This window comes from Puma concolor, chromosome A2, assembly GCF_028749965.1.
Source record: "Puma concolor isolate L17-30 chromosome A2, mPumCon1.1.hap2, whole genome shotgun sequence".
NCBI classification, from domain to species: Eukaryota; Metazoa; Chordata; class Mammalia; order Carnivora; family Felidae; genus Puma; species Puma concolor.
In genome coordinates this window covers 75,136,878-75,156,093 of record NC_141668.1, presented here as the reverse complement: position 1 = coordinate 75,156,093, position 19,216 = coordinate 75,136,878, and the positions used below count along the sequence as shown (strand labels likewise).

At 39.5% G+C, this 19,216-nt stretch overlaps 1 protein-coding gene and 1 long non-coding RNA gene across 13 annotated transcripts in view; one reads left to right on the top strand and one right to left on the bottom strand.

Annotated features, from left to right (window-relative positions):
• The window catches only part of LOC147583271 (uncharacterized), a 461,332-nt gene that overhangs the window by 194,247 nt on the left and 247,869 nt on the right, over nt 1-19,216 (top strand). The window lies entirely within an intron of this gene.
• LOC147583272 (uncharacterized) lies at nt 6,652-18,473 on the bottom strand. Of its 2 annotated transcripts, none has more exons than XR_015247557.1 (4): nt 18,341-18,473; nt 13,766-13,913; nt 8,425-8,664; nt 6,652-7,440 (listed from the first exon to the last, which is right to left on the bottom strand). It is a non-coding gene; the product is annotated as an uncharacterized LOC147583272 (long non-coding RNA). The 2 variants fall into 2 exon arrangements; XR_015247541.1 differs by lacking the exon at nt 18,341-18,473 and adding an exon at nt 14,934-15,046.

The window sequence follows — 19,216 nt, the reverse complement described above, 5'->3', positions numbered from 1 at the left end:
AAAGAGGTGACACCAGGATAAGAAGGCAGCAAAAAGCAGCCAGATTTTGCTTTAGGTAATAGTCACTTTTGAATATACAATGAAATATTATTTTTGCTACTACCCCATTCACAGCAATTCTCTGAGATCCTTTGCAACAGTAATTAATGTGTGCTTTATTATGAGCTTTTTATTCTATTTCCAGAGAAGATATTAACTTTTTTTTTAAGTTTATTTATTTTGGGACAGAGAGAAAGTGCAAGTGGGGGAGGGGCAGAGTGTGAGGGATGAAGAGAATCCCAAGCAGACTCTGTGCTCAGCATGGAGCCCTACGCAGGGTTCAATGTGAGGCTTGATCTCACGACTGCAAGATCACATCCTGAGTCAGTATCAAGAGTCAGACACTTAACTGACAGCCACCCAGGAACCCCATTAACTTTTTACCTAATAGAAAAAGGTGGCCCTGTCAAATCGTGCCTTGTGCTATCTTTGCCTATCACTGGAATCTGGCACATTGTCGTGCCTGACCCAGAGAGCATTTTCACTTGAATAGAGTCTTCTTTCCAAACCCATCTCATGAGTGAATCTCATAGACTCCTCAGTGCTCCCCATTGGAAATATTGGCCTGTGAGTGATGTTGCTGGTTATTTCACAGATTGGGATTTCAGTCAGTGTTGTGGCTCTTGTCTCCCACATTTACAATAGACACGTTGACTTTGCTGAGTATGTTTCCTGCACTTGCCTGTGCTTCTGGGCAAGAGCTTTTAATGTTCTTTTCTCTTCTACAAACTGTGGTTTGCATGTTTTCCATCTGACTGCTTAATGGTAGGATGCCTTTCTCCACCTCACGAACAAATTGAATTTTCTGATCATAAGTTATTTATTTGGTCTTTGAAATCCTATAACTTGTCCCAGTTATTCATACTGACTGACTAACTCCTGCAGCATGAAAGAGCCCAGGGGTAGTCTTATATAACCAAACTCAAGTCATGGACCCTTTAAGTTCTGACAGCTCCAGGACCTTATGAAGACCCCATTGGAGACTTTTCTATCTTAACTATTGTTAACTTCCTGGAATCAGAGAAAGTTAGGTCTGGATAAGGCCTTGGACATCATCCCAAAGTGGCATCTAATATCTGTAGCTTGTAGACTTTAATATCTTGCTGTGATTTGATATAGAGAACTTACTTTTAAAAAGGCTAAAATACATTTGCTCTCTCATCATGGCTTTACTGGAAAGTGGAAGAGGCATATGGATCATGAAGAGCAGCAATTCCCTGATGGATATCCTAGCATGACCTTGAGATTGTCTTTTGTTACTTTATTCCTAATTGTTTATAACTGTGATCATGGCCTTAGCTCTAACCCTGGATGCTCTGCAGATACAGTAGATGAGAAATGGCAGTTGACACAGAAATGCACTTTGAACACAACACAGTTCAGTCTCATGCACTAGACAAGTTCTTCTGTTTCCTGTAAACAGGGAACAGAGATGACAGTTTCCCATTCTGACAATAGGTACAGTAAACTACTATGTTGGCAAATGAAATAATCAAGGAGCACTTAAATTCCAGGTGCTTGCTTTTATATTTACTTAAGTTAATGATTAAAATAGATGGACAAGCCCATTTGACATTCTGCATGTAAGAAGCAATTTTGTTTGCTATCATAGTTCTTTTATCAATATGTAACCTGTTATCACATTGCCATTTATGTTCCTGACTTGAAATTTGATCTTTCAATTCCTATAACAACTTCTTGGGCTTTAAGGATTCAATCACAGTGATATTTTTTTTTATAATTGGAACCACTTGAAATAATGGAATAGTGGCTTTGGGGGCCAGACAAACCTGAGTTTAAATCCCGCTTACTAACTCTTATCACCTTAGTCAAGTTATTTCATTCTTTAAACTTGCCCCCATCTGAAAAACTTGGGCCTAGAAATGTTGAGAGAATTAAACGATAAATGTATTTTATTTTTATTTTTTTTAATGTTTGTTTATTTTTGAGAGAGAGTATGTGTGTGCACATAGGGGAGGGGCATAATGAGAGGGAGACACAGAATCTGAAGCTCCAGGCTCTGAGCTCCAAGGCTGCAGGCTCTGAGTTGTCAGCACAGAGCCTGACACGGGGCTCAAACCCACAAACTGTGAGACCATGACCTGAGCCAATGTCAGAGCCTTAACTGACTGAGCCACCCAGGTGCCCTGATAAATGTATTTTAAAAACTAATATAGTGTCTGAAATATAACAGATCTAGATTTTACCAAATTATCTATCCATCTTTTTATCTCTATGCCTCCCAACTTTTTTATAAGACTTTATTTAGAACTCTAGTAAGACACTCAATATTTCTCTCTGAGTTAAAAAAAAAAAAGGGGGGGTGCCTTTGAAAATTGCTAATATTTCACATGTTTTCTTTCAAGGAGTATTTTGTCCTTTGTAAGCCCAATTCTGAGGTTCATATTTTTGAGAATTGGAAGTAGTCCTATTTCTCCCAGCTTTCCTTCTAGTACTAGATTCTACTTGAGCACAAGAGTTCAGCAGAACTTCAGGTTTTGGGGGTTTTTTGTTTTTGTTTTTGTTTTTAGAATTTCAGGTTTTGATAAATCTAATGAATCATTGCTTTTAACTCTAAACTACTCTTCTCCTTTATCATGAGGGCTAGTGAAAACAAACGGACTTTCTAATTTACCTGTACAACATTTATAGGTGTCAGTTCTCTGAGGGGACTCCTTCATTTAAGAGATGTCACCCTATGTTGTCTTCTATTATCTGAACCTCTCATGGCTGTTCTCTGTCCTTCCACCATTGGTGCAGAAATTGGTAAATACAGTTAGTTCATCATCAGCCTCTCTCTACCCAATCAACTGTGATTCCATGGCAAACATTGTTGACCAGCATCTGGAGAAATTGGAGAAATTTTTTGTGGGGTTATTTTATTTTCTTTTTAATGGAATCATTTTAGAGCTCTACCGCAAATCATTGAAGAGAAAATATGAATTTTTGTCTTACAAATGCTAACATTGGTTGAGCATATCTAGAGAGTGGACAAGTGAGAAGTTCCTTTGTTAAATCCTCAGTGTTGAGTCTGGAGCCGTACGTTTGTCTTTTCTTTCTCTCCCCCATGTATAGAGACACACATGAGGCCAGCCTACTATGGAGTTCACTGTGTAGAGGGCCCAGTTCCTCATGACTGCTTTAGAGACTGGGTCCTACTGAGTTTAGGACAGTGTTGTGTGTGCCATGGAACCCTCTGCAAGTGTGGAAAAGTCATCTGTGGACCCCTTCTCAGAATAATCTTTTTAAAAAGAAAATATAGCACATAATATGTCAAAGGAAACCAATGTATTGAAATGCAGTTATCAAAGTATTTTATTATGCTATGCCCTTCTTCACTAATGCGTAAAATAACAAGATCTGTAGCAGGTCAAATAATTACCATAATTCCAAGTAATGATAAGCTTAACAATTGGAGATGTGTGAAACAACAGTGAAATGACATGAAAATACCCATAATTTTTACTGGTGACAAAGTCATAAGTATTACTAACATTATTGTGATTTGTTTTCTACATTTATAAATAAAGGAATGCTAAATTTCAGAGACTAGCAAAAATAAAGATGTCCTTTTTTTTCCCATCCAAGGTTATGAATCTCCCTGAATTCTACTTCCCAACCCCTTGAATGTTCATGGCCCACAGTTTAAGAATCCCAGCACCTCAACTCCCAGTGTGTGAACCAAACTCTGGTTAGAGATTCTCACAGTCTGGCCTCTCTCATTGCCAAAGTTGCAAGGATTGAAGAGTCAATTCCTTGCCAGTGGTGAGAGGCAAAATCTGAACATTCAAAACCAAAGCTGTACTTAAGAGAAGGGCCTTTTGTCTTTGCTGACAATAGAAGGGATTCACAGTGAAAAGATCATTGTGTACCTTGGATGTTTAGTTAATGTGCCTTTGAAGGCCCTGGAACATACCACCTGGAGAATTCACCACCCCAACCCCCCTGCAGACTTTAATGCCACCGCATAGCAAATACTGAAGGGAAAAAGGCAGATCAATGTGTTTAGTCCACAGAAAATAAACACTCTCCCAGTTTATGTCTCCACAGCAGTGAAGTTCATCACGCTAGATCATGCTGTAGGCAAGCCTTGAGAGAGAAGCCTGGGATGCTTGTCCAGGGCACTGTCTGGGTGTTCCCAGCATTACCTTCTCTCTGTTTGTTCTCTACCCCCACTCCTCCTCCATCTCCACCTGGCTCAAAGTCAGCTCTAAACTACAGCCCCAAAGGGCCAAAGGCAGACTTCCTCTTTGAAATCCTCCTAAGGCCATCCTAGGGCTCTGCCACTGGGAGATGGCAGTCACACTGATGGGGACAATCACTGCCACCTTCCTCCCTCCTCTTTTCTCCTCAGCTTCTGCCAAGCTATGACAGCTCTGGAAGCTGACAGCCTTTCTTTGACTCCCGTGCAGGTCTCCATGCCGTGCACTGCTGCCAAGCCACGGGGCCAGCTCTAGGAATGTGTTTTTAATATTCATTGTTCGCTCTGTCTGTTACCGATGTGTGCACTGCAATTATTGTAATTCTTTGCACATGTGTTGTTATGAAATGGGTGCCTTTCAAGCTATGCCAGTTATTTTTTTTCTTTCTGAAATCCAAATATATTATTTCTACCTATGTTTCAGTTAGTTTGCCATGCTTCTTTATTTTATTTCAAAGATCAGTCTGGGCGGTGAAGAGTGGTGTGTGTACAAAGCAAGGTCCACCTACTTTCCTCATGGTAGAACAGTTGCTTTTGATTTAGGCTTGTGTGGTTTTTACCTCACTCACTTATTTTCTTCTTTCCATGTGCACTAGCAAGCCGACTCTCAGACATACACATCGCACATGTGCTGCTCCTGGAGTAGCCATCTGCACCCAGGGGAAGGCACACGTGTAGTGTGCAAAAAAGACATGCACACATGCGTGTGCAAACAGCATTCGGTTGGAAGTATATTTGGAAGTATTTGGTTTCTTGATATTAGGGTTTTTTTTTCTCCTTTTAGTGGTAAGGAGGAAAAAGGTCTAGAAAAGTCATTTTCTTCCTTTTTTTCTTTTTTTAACTTTAATTGGGCCTTCTCTGGCACAATGTAGAAACTTCAGCTGCTAGAGTCCAAAAAGGATTATATACCTTCATTAATCCAGATTGTTTTATGTTTGTTTTTAATTTTTTATCAAAGAAAAAGAGCAAGTGTGAAACATATTAAAATCTAAATTTTAAAATCTAATATTTTTAAAATCTAATATTTTTTAAGTTTCTTAGGATAATAACAAAACCTTAGTTTTTAAGTTAATTAAGAATAACTATAGTTTTGCCTTTGAGAACTTACTCTTGAGGTTCACAGAAGCTTAATTTGGAATAAAACAGTGGAGGTGTCCACTTGGCAAGCATCACCAGCTATCCTTACGTACATATTCCTTTCTTCAGAGATTCTTAAGCCACTCTCTGTTTTTGCTGGGCAGAGAAATCTGACCCTTGTATGCTAAGCATTTTACTTTCATTGTTGACTATAACCATTTGTCACCATGAAACATTATTATTTTAAGGTAGCAGGGAAGCAAGACTGCTTGCTGCATGATGGTGCTGTAACTCTTGTTGCCGAGAAGGAATCAAAAAAATGGGACAGTGGTTGATGTGGGAGATCACACCAGCAAGAAAGAAGCATACAGAGAAACAGAGACAAAGAGAGGAAAAGGAGGAAAAGGGAAGGACAGAGGGAGAGAGGGAGATGGAGATGGAGAAGCAGAGAGAGAGAGGCAGGGGGAAAGATACCGAGAGGTAAAAACAGACCTACGCAGAAAAGCCAAAATTTCCATGAAAAGATTTATGAAAGGATGATACAGCTGTTGCTAGGGAGCTGGGAGGAGAGCAGACAGATACACCATCCTGTAAAGATTTTTTTTTTTTTTCAACGTTTATTTATTTTTTTTGGGACAGAGAGAGACAGAGCATGAACGGGGGAGGGGCAGAGAGAGAGGGAGACACAGAATCAGAAACAGGCTCCAGGCTCTGAGCCATCAGCCCAGAGCCTGACGCGGGGCTCGAACTCTCGGACCGCGAGATCGTGACCTGGCTGAAGTCGGACGCTTAACCGACTGCGCCACCCAGGCGCCCCTAAAGATTTTTAATATAAACCTGTATGTCTTTGTTTGCATCATCTCTCCAGTGAGGAGACTGGATAAAGAAGAAAGGAAATATGGTGAAGCCATCTTCTTAGACACACAGTTTTAACAGCACCCTGTGTAGCTGTTGTGTCGAGGGTATGCCTGAAGTCAAAGGGCACAGCCTCACTCCCCAGAATTCCAAGGCCAAGGCTGCACCCATCCAGCTGTGGGAAATAATAGCCCCACTCCCATGTACATGATGGCTCTTAGACAACCCAGGCAGGTTCTGCCTTCCCCTAAATGAAGAAATGTATTTTAATGAGCTGTGTGTTTAGTCTTACTGTTACTCAGGCTTGGGTTTGAAGAAAGAAATCTGGTGCTAGGGCAAACCAGCAGTGGCTCCTCGTGGTACTGCTCCCAATGAGAATCAGAGGAAGTGGCATGGGGGTTAGTGCTACTCCAGGATCACCTGATCACCTGCCTGTATAGTTAGGGTCCTCCCGAGAAACAGAACAAATAGAATGTATATATGTATATGACAGAGAGATTTATTTTTGTTTTAAGCAATTGGTTAATGCAATTATGGGGGCAGTATCAGGCTGGAAAGTCTGGCAGGTATCAGTGTTACAGTCATGAGTGCAAAGGCAGTCTGAAGGCAGAATTTCTTCCTCTTCTAGAGATCTCAGCCTTTTTTCTTAAGGCCTTCAACTGATTAGATGAGGCCTGCCCACATTATGGAGGATAGTCTGCTTTCCTCAAAGTCTACTGACTTAAATGTTAATCACATCTAAAAAATATTTTTACAGCAACATCTGTTGTGTTTGTACCATAGCCTAGCTAGGTTGGTGCATAAAATTAATCATCACACAGCTCTATGATATAACGGGGGTGAATAGTTTTCATCCCTTCACTGACCCGACATATCAAAGATTCAGAGGTATGACGTAGACATATGTCTACATTGCAGCCAGTGTAATAGAAACTGGGACCTTTAGTTAGTATAGTTGCTGCTTTATTCTACCCCAAGAAAATTCCTTCCAGAATTAGGTCTTTGAAAGGAGCCTTCTCTAAGGAATCTATCCTTGTCCTGAACTCAATCCGCCTCTCTAATCCAGACACTCTTTACTCCATACAACCCTTTATTTAACTCCCTCAGTTGGATGCCCCAGCCACCATCACTGGAAACTTCACCCTACCACACCCCTTAGTGCATCCTCTGTCTGCACTCTGAAACGTCTCATACTCTGGCTTGATGTTCACTGAGCTATCCCTGCTCAGTTGTGGGCTCCAGAAGGGCTGACAGAGTCAACTCAACTCCTGTGAGAGAAAACAAATACAGGTGCTTCAATTCTCGGTCGCTCAGTCTCCTCAAAAGTGAAAGCTTTGGCTTGCTTATCTTACAAGTAGGTGTGTCAGATTTAGAAAAACACACAAAAACAAACAAAAAAAAACCCATGACATTTGAATGTTAGATAACAAACAGATGATTTTTAGTATAAATACATCCCATACTTGGGACATACACTAGAAAGTTATTCATTGTTGATCTAAGAACAAATAATTTTTTTGTAATAATATGTCCCATGTAACATTTGAGATGTACTTTTAAAAAAATTATTCTTTGTTGATCTGAAATTCAAATTTAACTAGGCAATTTGTATTTTATCTGGCTATACTTCAAGATGACTTAAAACATAAGGACACTCCTCCAACTCATTCACTGTTTTTATCTCAGGGACTGGATTCCTTGGGCTGGTTTCCTATCTAGTAATAGATATTTTTTTGTAAGCAAGACTGTCAGTCTTATTTCTCTGTAACAATAGCTTCTGACCACCTCTCTTCCTAGTGCCATCTACCCTGGAAGGATGGGGCCACTCCAGCTTTATTTCTCCTCCTAATCAGGGTATGGTTGGAGGAGTATCCAATTTGCCCTGTTGAGGTCGATATATTTTCATAGAAAGGATTACTGACATCCCCAGTCACCCAAACTCAAGACTCTAGAGCCAGGGGAATGTGAGTGGCTCAATTGGTTAAGCATCTGACTTCAGCTCAGGTTATGATCTTGCAGTTTGTGAGTTTGAGCCCTGTGTCAGGCTCTGTGCTGACAGCTCAGAGCCTAGAACCTGCTTCATATTCTATGTCTCTCTCTCTCTCTCTCTCTCTCTCTCTGTCTCTGTCTCAAAAATAAACAAGCAAAAAAGACCCTTGTGCCATCCTCAATTCTCTCTTGCCTTTGGTCCTCCCTGCCTGGGCTTTATTCATAGTGTCTTTTGTATCCTTTGCCTTTTATCTCAGACATACCTTTAATCCACATTCATTATTGTTCACAGAGGTGACAACATGACCTCTGACTTTTTCTTCCTACCCACAACACCAGTCTTCTACAGTCCATCCACCACACTCCATGTCCTGAAGTTCAGTATCATTGTGAACATTCAGACACTCCCAAGGCTCAGAAGCATTCTGTTTCCAGAATGTCTGCCAAATGAAGTTCTCTATTTTGGCCTACTTCAAGTTTATTCCAACAGTCACACGTTTTTTCTGTAAAAAAAAAAAAAAAGTAAATTTTTTAGTCTTTGAGAGCTATATAGTTTCTGTCACAGTTACTCACCTCTGCTGTTGTTGCATGAAAGCAGCCATAGGCAATACATCAGTGAGTGGGCATGGCTGAGTTCCCGAACAACTTTATTTAGAAAAACAGGTTGCTGGGACAGATTTGGCCCATAGGCTGCAGTTTGCCGATTCCTTCAATAGCTGACAAATCAAACCTGTTCTCCCAAATCCCAATGCAAGTGTTATTTTCTCTGTAAAGCTCTCTCTATTCCACCCAGATGGAAGTGACTCCTTCTTCACTTCATGTACTCAACACTTTATGTCTTTTTATGGCTGTGTCCACATTCTGCCTTGAACAGAGTCCATGCCTCATCTCTCTGTTGGAATATTAGGCATCCCCTGCAGAGGCTACTGTAATCCTTTACACAGGGTATGTTCAGTAAGAAAGTAGTGGTAGGAATAATGATCGAAAGCCATGGGAGAGTGAGCCTAGAGAAAGGGCAGGGGCTTGGTCAACTACAGCCTGCTGCTCTCCTTGGAAAAGTGTGAGTTCCCCTGAAGACCGCGGATCGACATAAAATGCCTTCTGGAGAAGCCCAACTTCCAGACCAGTTAGTCATTTAAACACATGGAAGCCTACCCCTTGAAAACAAATTAGCTAAGCATTCAGTTCCCCAGCCAGGAAGGTTGGTATTGCAAATGAATTTGGACTGAAACCATTTTCCTTATTGAAACACACCCAAGTTCTGAAAGAAATAGCTTCACCTGATCTGAACTGTCAACACATTCCTCCAAAATCCATCCTTTGAGAGAACATTGTTACCTGCTTCAGCTCAAAATGCACATGACTGCAAAGCATCTGAGTTTTTTGAAGCAGGGCTAGAAACAGCCAGGCCCTGTGTGCCTCACAGAAAGGGTTTCAGACCTAGGAAGAATGAACTCAGGAAAAGAGCAACAATGCAAGCAGTTTATTTTAGCAAAATAACTAGGAAAGTTCAAAATTATTTTAAAGTTAGCACTTATTGAAAATTGCAAGCCAATTTATTTCTCTAGTTCTTTCATATTTTTATCAATTTTTGGACTTAGGGATAGTTTAGTTACTACACACTTTATTTTTTCTTTGTAATCATTATAAGTACATGTCATGTCTTCTTAATTAATCTGCAGGTTTCTCAAGGGTAGGATACACACTTTCTTTTCTTGCATACCACCTGGAGCATTATAATACCAGGGCCACAGCAAATGCTCAATAGGCATATAATCAGTAACTGAATATATGGGACGCATTAACCTGCTAAAGTCTTTGGTGGGGGAATTAAGTTATTCAAGTTAATTTTTTTTTAAAAGAATTCTCTTGAAATCCTGATCCTACCTCCTTTCCAACCACCAATTAGTACCTGTATTTTAAGTCCTTTGGAATCTGTATAACAATAAGAGGGAAAAAGGAAAATTTTGCTTGTAGCTATGTTTTATTAGATTTAAGTCTTCTTTGATGGCACAACACACCGGCACTTGGATAGATGAAAAGCAGAACTTTTTGTTACTTGCCAAAGGACAGCAAGCTGCCAGGCAGGGCTACATGGAGGTTTACACCAGGGGGTCTAGGCAGTTTATGTATGTCAAGCAGAGTGGGGTTAACTAGGTTGAGCATGCTCCCTGTGAATTGGCTGATTTGAATAATTTCATAAGCTCTAGGACTTAGGGATTGTTTCTAGTTGTCTGGTACTTGGCCCAGGGGCAATTAGGTCTGCTGCATTGACTCCTGGTGTGTAGGAGTTCCATAAGAGAAGTCACAGGAATGTGGACTTGAGCTGCTCAAAAGGGGGAACTGATTTGCTTTCAAGCCAGGCCTCAAAACTGGATCAAGATGCATTTTTTAAATACTATATTATGAGCTATAACACCCTCATCTACATTTCATGAAAGCAGGGGACTCCCTGTATTGTTCTTGTCTCTGTACCCCGATGGCTAGGATGGCAAAAGCATTCACAATTGAGTAAATAAAATGACTCCAGATTTTCACTTCTACCACAGGGCTGGAGGGTGGTCCACTGAGACTGCTAGCCTGAATTCGATACTTTCATTAGGTATTAATAAGACTTGCTTGCACTACAAGAAAAAAGTGTAGTAAATTCTAGTCAGGAAAAAAGTGAATACGGTCAGTATTGCTCTGTCAAGAGATAATATCCATAATCTGGAATGTTTTCATTTTATTGGAATGACAGACACAAATAAAATGATCAATGTTTATTGTACTGATCAAATCTGAAAGCAAAATGACATTTGGGGGTAAGAGAATTGGGAATGAGAGAAACAGAAACTGGCCAAATGCCAGCTAAATTGCAGTGGTTCTGTGGGGTAGAAGATAACAAAGCTTCAAAAGCCTAGCAGCAAAGGAAAGGTAAGAAATGAGACTGGATAACAGAAGCTCATGAGCTCTGGAAAGAGAGTCACTTATTTTATAAGATCACATGACACTAAGAGCATTTGGGGTGGTTATCATATCCGATTGGCAAATAAAACCTGAAAGAAAATACACCTAGATTTAGTGTACATAAATAGGAAATAATATCTTGGAAAGTATATCTTGAAAAGTAAATTATTAGCCCAGTGAATGCACAAAAACAGACTTTAATAAATGATATTACACCACTACAGTGTTTCTGTGTAAAGTAACACAAAATGCAGGCTTCGTGAAAAACTCTAGACAAATTTAGAAAACTGCAAGTTAAACTAACTTAAATGGTTTCTTCATAACAGTACCAATCAAATTCTTTATTATGTTAACATATGTTGGGAACCTCCAAGAAAGAAGTATGGTGGGAGGGTCCTAGCCACAGAACCCTCCCCTCCTTTCATGGAATAGCACATGTAACTCTTGTTCCATAGAAAACTCTTTGATAAAGCCTAACATGATTTTTTTTTTCCCATCTGTGTTAGCAACACGAGTTATTTTATTCTGTCAGAGAACTTAAGCAACTACATTCTGGAACCCATAAACACCATCCTACCTCTTAGGGACTAACTAAAAAATTCTCCTCATGTCTAATATAGGTATTTATGTCCTCTGAGAAAATACATCTGGGGACATTTTTGGGAAAGACGATATACATATATGATAATATCAGCTCTCCTTAGTGCTAAAAACATAAAAATAAAAAACAAAGGAGAGCAATGAGAGAATATCACACCAATCCTAGTGTTAACCACTGTTCCATAATGTTCCTCTTCACCTACTTAATTAGAAGCCTAAAAAAAATCAGCTTAAATTATGGAACCAAAGAGCAAGCTAAAAATAATATTAGTGACTAGAATTTCAATTTCTACAAGTCTTTGCAAACTGTGGCAGTGGCTTCTATTGAATAAGAATCTGATTAAGACATCAAATAATATCAAATATCAGCATTTAGCTACTTAGCTTGACATGTCAAGCAGAGGCAAAAGCTGTAGTCAGCATTCTAGGAACAGTAGAATATGATAGGCAGGTCTTTGCCCAGCAATTTACCCAGTGATTCTGAGATAAATGGTCTGTCTCTCTTTTTTTTGCTACAAACTTCCTTGCAAAATATTGTGTTTCTGATATCCTAATGGGGCAGTTATTTATTGATATTTTTAATGATGTAAGCTCATTTCATGACTTTCAAGAAACTACTGACATTATTTTTGATTCTTTATTTAGAATTCTACTAAATATTTATATGTTTATATGAGTCATAAACACATAGCCATGGAAGCTACTCTGAACTTTCTGATGTTACAAGGAAAACAGCCCAGAGGAAGTTGATGGGTTTCAGTAGCACCTCCAACAATGGCTTCTTTTATTGAAATATTGATTGAGTACATGCCATGTGCTAGGTCTTTTGTCCCCCAGCCTGCTCAGCTCTGTCATTAAAACTAAATGGCCAGGGCAGCCTAGTCAATCAGGCAGCTTTTGAATTATTTTCAGTGGCAAAAGGAATAGAATGAAGGTCACATAGCCACAGGTATCAAGCAGGCATCCTGGGCTCATATATTGCCATTGGCTAAAAGAACTCACACCTAGGAAACTACACCTTTAGAAAACTCAGGTATACCTACATGCCAGGTAGCAAAATTACAAACACCATTTCCAAAGGGGCAAAGAAAATGACCTTTCTTTATTTTCCTATAACTATGGTGACCAAAATTGGAACAATTCCAATTTGCACCTTTTGTCCCAGTGTCTCAAGTGGTCTAACATTTCCCTCAGGTTTTTTAATTTTTTTTTTAAATGAAGAATTATTCATAGCTGCACTGGTAGCTCTCTACTTTGTATTTTCAGCTTCTGACATGGTTGCCTAGTAGTGTGGGAGATATGTGAACAGATTTTGTTTTTACTTTAACCTCCCTTTCAAAGACAGCATGCATAGCACTTGCTGGTAAACATAGTGTCTTCCGGCAAGAGAGAGCTATCTCATGAAGTTAATTCCTCCCAGTTTGGGTGCTGGTAGGAGAAAAGACTCAACAGCACTGTCCCTAATTGCCATTGTTGGGTCCGCCAATTGTTCTGTGGCCTACACTACACCTACACCCTTCAAAATGAATGAAGCCACTAGCTATCAGTTGGCAGGATCAGTAGAAACTTGAGACTTCATTGCTTAGTTGGGAAACATGAATGGGAGCTGGAGCCTGGGCCATCATATAGAGCTTATAGAGACCAGCCTGAGTACTCTCATTACATGGTCTTGTTACTTATTGTTTGGTTTATGTACATATATCTGCAGTAATTATTATTTGGTAATTTTGTTTTGTAACAAACTCAGCAGCAAAGAGGCCAAAAAACAAACAAAAAAGCAAAAAACTAAGTTCTGAATTTCAGTTTCACAACAAAGTTGATGATGAATGTGGACCTTGCAAAGAATGTTTATCAACACAACTTACCATCTACCATGAGGGCTAAGTGACACCACTCACCACATAAACACCAGAAAGATACACATCTACTGAAGAAGTACCAGCATTTATTCCAAAAGTTAGAAGTTAATTTAAGACTATATCCAAAAATGACCAAATGTATGCCTGCAGAAAGTACATTTACATATCACTTAGTGAAGCTTGACTTTTCATTTACCTCAGATGATTTTCTTCATTAACTTCGCCCACTTTGGATTCCAAGTTTTCTTTTGGACAAATGAAAAGTGAAGTGATAACTCTTCGTGTGTTGGCTCCATTAGCAGAAGAACTGCACAGTTCAATGAGACTAGTTTTATGCCAGTGTCCTAGATAAATCAAAGAGAAAATTGGCTCCAGTAAAGGTTTGTTTTTCTTTATTCAGTTCATGAAATTGAAATACATCTTTTGGATATTCATTCTGACATTACTGTGAATTCAGGTAAGAATTTCAATATTAAAGATAAAACTTTTGTGATATGTAAACACAAATTTTAGCAGAGTACAGTGTTGTGAGAAAAACAATATTCTTAATTAAGGAAACTTTGGTGCAGATATGTCCTTGAAATTGGATCCTAAAAAATGGCTATAGTCCACTAATGAAAATAGTAACTGTCTTTGCCAAAATATATAAATATTATACACACATAACTGAGCTATAAAACTTTATGAGTAGGGCACCTGGGCGACTCAGTCAGTTAAGCATCCCATTCTTGATTTTGGCTCAGGTCATGATCTTACAGTTTATGAGATCTAGGCCTGTGTTGGGCATGGAGCTGCTTAAGATTCTCTCTCCTCTCTCTCTCTCTGTCCTTCCTCTTCCTGTGTTTTCCCTCTCTCTCTCTTTCAAAATAAATAAGTGAACTTTAAAAAAACAAAACAAAACCTTTATGTGGAAGCTGGTGTTCAACATCTTTATGGAAATAACACTTTCTTTGCTGCCTGCCATCCAGGTCTGCCCCTAAAGTTTGTAGAACTGATGGCAAGAATAGCAGTGGAAACCCACATACCATAAGTCTTAAGTTTTTGTAAGTTATAAATCAAGCTATCAAACTGCTAAATAAAATATGTTTGATCCTACTATCACAAATATACTTTCAGTAATGGCCTAGAACGCCAGGTTATAATTTAGAATCCCCAGAATCCTTGAAATCCCTTTCTGTAATTTGCTCACCCTAACCTGAGCTCTTCTTCCTTCAATTCCCTCTGGCACAACAAGGGATCTCATACAAATAGGCAAGGAGATACCAAACTAGACCATGTGTCAAAGCTCTATTAACAGTACCTGCTCTGGCTACAAACCAAACAGCTATCCTTTACCCAAATCTTAGGCCATGGAGGATCCATACCAGTAGTGAGATACACCCTTGGAAGGAAGTACCCAAGGAAGATGGCTTCCCATCTCTGGGAGCATGTCTGGACCATCTGGGCAAGGAATTTTGGGACCTTAGTCACATGGGTATTTGTCTGATAGTACATGTCTTCTTGGCCCCTTAGATTGGAGTTGAGCTGAAAAAACGGTCAGAAGTGAGCTCTAAAGTGTAGGGCCATGGGCAACAGTCTATTTTGCTCAGATTTAGGTCTAAGAGTAGTACTGACTTAACTAATCTTGCACATGAAACCCCAGTTTATTTAATAGACATTCATCATCTAGTTAAACCCTTCACATGTTCTTCAAACCAATCAAATCAATTGCATTTTAAAAATGTTTGAGGTTGGGGCGCCTGGGTGGCTCAGTCGGTTGGGCATTCTACTTCAGCTCAGGTTGTGATCTCACAGTTCATGAGTTTGAGCCCCACATCGGGCTCTATGCTGACAGCTCAGAACCTGGAGCCTGTTTCAGATATTCTCTCTCTCTCTCACTCTCTTTCTATCTCTCTCTCTCTCTTTCTCTCTGCCATTTTTTTATTTACAGTTTGTGTTCAATGCAAATAAATTCCATAAAATGAGAAGTTATTATGAATCAAAGCATAAATACACAAACATAATATACAATACAAAATAGTACCACATTCAGGCTTGAAACAAAACGGAATGTTCATTCACACATACAGTTATCTTGAGATCTGTTGGATATGGTTATCCTGGTGTAGGTCCTAAAGATGGAAAAAAATGACTTTGGCTATCAAGACCACTATGGTCATATTAGGTACTGGAACATCTAAGCTTCAGTATATAACCATGCGAACTAAAGACCTTAGAGTGTCTATTTTTTAAAAAGCTTTCTGTGCTTTGAGGCAGTTGTGAAAAGATTTACTTTCCAGAATGAAGCCCACTTGAGGCTTAGGACCAGGTTCTAACTATCTAAAGATATTGACTAACAGAAAGTGTTCCAAATGTGGCTATTCTGATTCAGAGTTTTAAAGAAAAGTATTTACAAAAAGAGTATAGAAGTTTTTCTGAATATAATGTAGGTAAGCTTCCAGTGTTCACTTTACAAATACTTGATTTACAATTTTGGCTCTTGCACATATTTGCCTTTTAAAAAAAATTTTTTTTAAAGAGAGATACAGAATCCAAAGCAGGATCCAGGCTCTGAGCTGTCAGCACAGAGCCCAATATGGAGCTCAAACCCATGAACGTGAGATCATGACCTGAGCTGAAGTCCAATGCTCCACTGACTGAGCCACCCAGGTGCCCCACTCATATTTGCCTTTTTAATTTCAAGATCTGTCAGGGGGTACCTTGATGGCTCAGTTGGTTAGGCTTCTGACTCTTGGTTTGACTTGGCTCATGATCTCACTGTTTGTGAGATTCATCGTCTAGTTAAAACCTTCACATGTTCTTCAATCCAATGATATTTGGCATCCTCAACATTTCCTGTGTCAATAAAATAAGGGGTGGAATTATATCCAACGAAGACCTGTTTTTTCCTTGTCACACCGGGTGTCCAGACACCATTTGGATTGGGTTTAGAAGATGGAGAAATATAGATGTTTCTTGGCCTGAGTCTCTTAACATTAGAGATGTAGAAGGGAGAATGAGATCATGAAGAGAGTGTTGACTGCAGAGCACCGCCTGTAACCATGGTGGTAGCATTAACTGGATTTGGAGCAGTCCAGGTATTGTGGGAGGAGTTACTTGAAAGTGTACAACAGTTGTTTGATTTGAATAAATCTGCCTGGGTAAGAGCAATGCCAGATGTAGCAGCCCCAGTCTGAGCCTGGCCACCAACGCTCTGCCCACATCCACTCCGTCAGTGTCAGTGCAAGGTGAGTGGAGAATCACTGGCTCACAGTGGGCTCAGGCAAGGTAAAAAATGTTTCAGGTTTTAAAAAACCACTTTTAGGGGCGCCTGGGTGGCGCAGTCGGTTAAGCGTCCGACTTCAACCAGGTCACGATCTCGCGGTCCGTGAGTTCGAGCCCCGCGTCGGGCTCTGGGCTGATGGCTCAGAGCCTGGAGCCTGTTTCCGATTCTGTGTCTCCCTCTCTCTCTGCCCCTCCCCTGTTCATGCTCTGTCTCTCTCTGTCCCAAAAATAAATAAACGTTGAAAAAAAAAATTTAAAAAAAAAACCACTTTTAAATTCAAGTTAAGTGCCTAAAAATGGTATTGAAATACACGTAGACATTTACACACCTGCTAGCATATTGTTGATGTTGAAATATTTTTAAAACAGGTTATAGACAACATACAAGGTCAAATAGGCATTACTTAGTGTGGCTGAAGTGGACTCATGATTCCTTATTAAAGATGCTTCTCCATGGAATTCCCCATCTTATTAAATTATTCCACCAACATCACCTTCCATATATGTGCTTCAGGAAAAATTCTAGACTTTAGCCTTGATTTCTTGATTTCTCACTTTTTACAATCAATCCATTGTATCTATCCAAGTCATTTTGATTCAACCTCTAACTCATATCCTAAAGCCGTCTTCCTTTCTCTACTACCAACACCTTAGTCTAAACTACCAGATTTACATCTATTAAGGAAAATGAACTGCTGTGGCGAGGAGTCTAATCCCAGTTCCTAGTGGTCACTGTTCTTACTTCTTTTCTAGATGTCTGAGCTAGCCTCTGGATGAAATGTCAATGGTCTGGCTCCTGGTTAATTCTTTGACACCCTGCCCACTATGTTCCAGCCACACTAGCTAACTTTTTGGGCCCTGAAAATGACAAACTTACTCTTGCTTTGGGGCCTCTGAACCAGCTGTCTGGCTGTCTCTGTCCAGACAGGTCTTGCCCTTGTCTTAGCATGGCTGCCTATTTCTTGTCATTCAGACCTCAGCCTACATGTTATCTTCTCAGAGGAGCCTCCCTGACCATGCATTCTAACTTGGATCCACCCTGTCATGCTTTAGTACCTCTGCTTATTTTAATTGTCTGCATTACACATGTTTAGATGTATGTGTCATCTCCTCCTAGCTAGGATATAAGCCCCATTGACAGTATAAGTCTTGTTTATGTTGTACAACTTTGTTTCTCTAAAATGGAGAACAGTGCTTGGTACCTACAGGTGCCCAATAAATGTTTGTCAAATGAATGGAGAAATAGATGTTTCAGAACAGAGCCTGATAGTTTGATAAAAGGACTATCAAATTATTCTACCTGACTGGTATTTTTGGTATCAAACACTGTCTAAATAAATGAGTTAAAATCTGAGAGCTCAACACTTCTTTTAGGGGTAGGAATTAATTGTGTAATATTTGTAGTAGGATATAATCAAGATCCACTTTAAAAATATTGGGTGTATTATTTGTTTCATTTGTGCATCACTGAATGATTTACATTGTACTGGGTAGTCCTAGCACTTACCTGTTTAACTTTCCTAATGTCTGATCCACCAATTAACATGTGAAGCTCTGCACATGAAGCTCTTGGCCAGAATTTTAACAGAATCAAAATCAGAATCCCTTGTGATGCTCCAGCAAAGAAACTCATCAGTATTCTGAGAAGAAAAAGAAAAAAGGAAAAAATTATTGTCTTAGATAAGAAGTCTTGGGTTCTAGACTATTTAATGCTTAATCTTTTGTATTAATTTCTCTCCTGAAAAGAAGAATGTGCCTCAGTTTGCAATTACGGGGCACTGGGGACTGGAGTGATAGAGATAGGGAACAGAGGATGATTGCACATGTGTGAATTGCCCATTGACTAATAACTTGAAGTATTAACTGGTTCTAAGTTCCTTTCTTCTTCACTTCTCCTATGATTGTAGCCTTTAGTTCCGTGAGATATAAGTCTTCATTAACCACAGTAGAAATTTATCAGTTCAAAGCTCAAATTGAAGCAGTGGTGTGTTGGTAAATGTTCAGGAAATGGCTCTCTAGAAACAGAGCCCTGATTTATGGTGTTTGTTGGTTTCTGTAGTGTAAATAACCCCAGGATAGCTGATTTCAAGCTACCAATGAGACTTAATGTGGAGTTAGGAAGAGATGCTAATAATTCGTTTTTATGAGCTAGTATGACCTGGCTGTAGCACACAACTGAATCAAAAATACAAATTCCATTTCAAATTCATAAAGTTTGATGCACATACAAGACAGAAAACGAATGATAATAGATAAAATGAGGTGAATCAACTTCACATTCTATTGCAAGACATTAAAAAGAAACAACTTTAAGCAGGAGAGAGAGGAGAAGGAAGTTTAGAAAGAAGCAATATTAGGGGTGCCTGGCTGCCTCAGTCAGTAG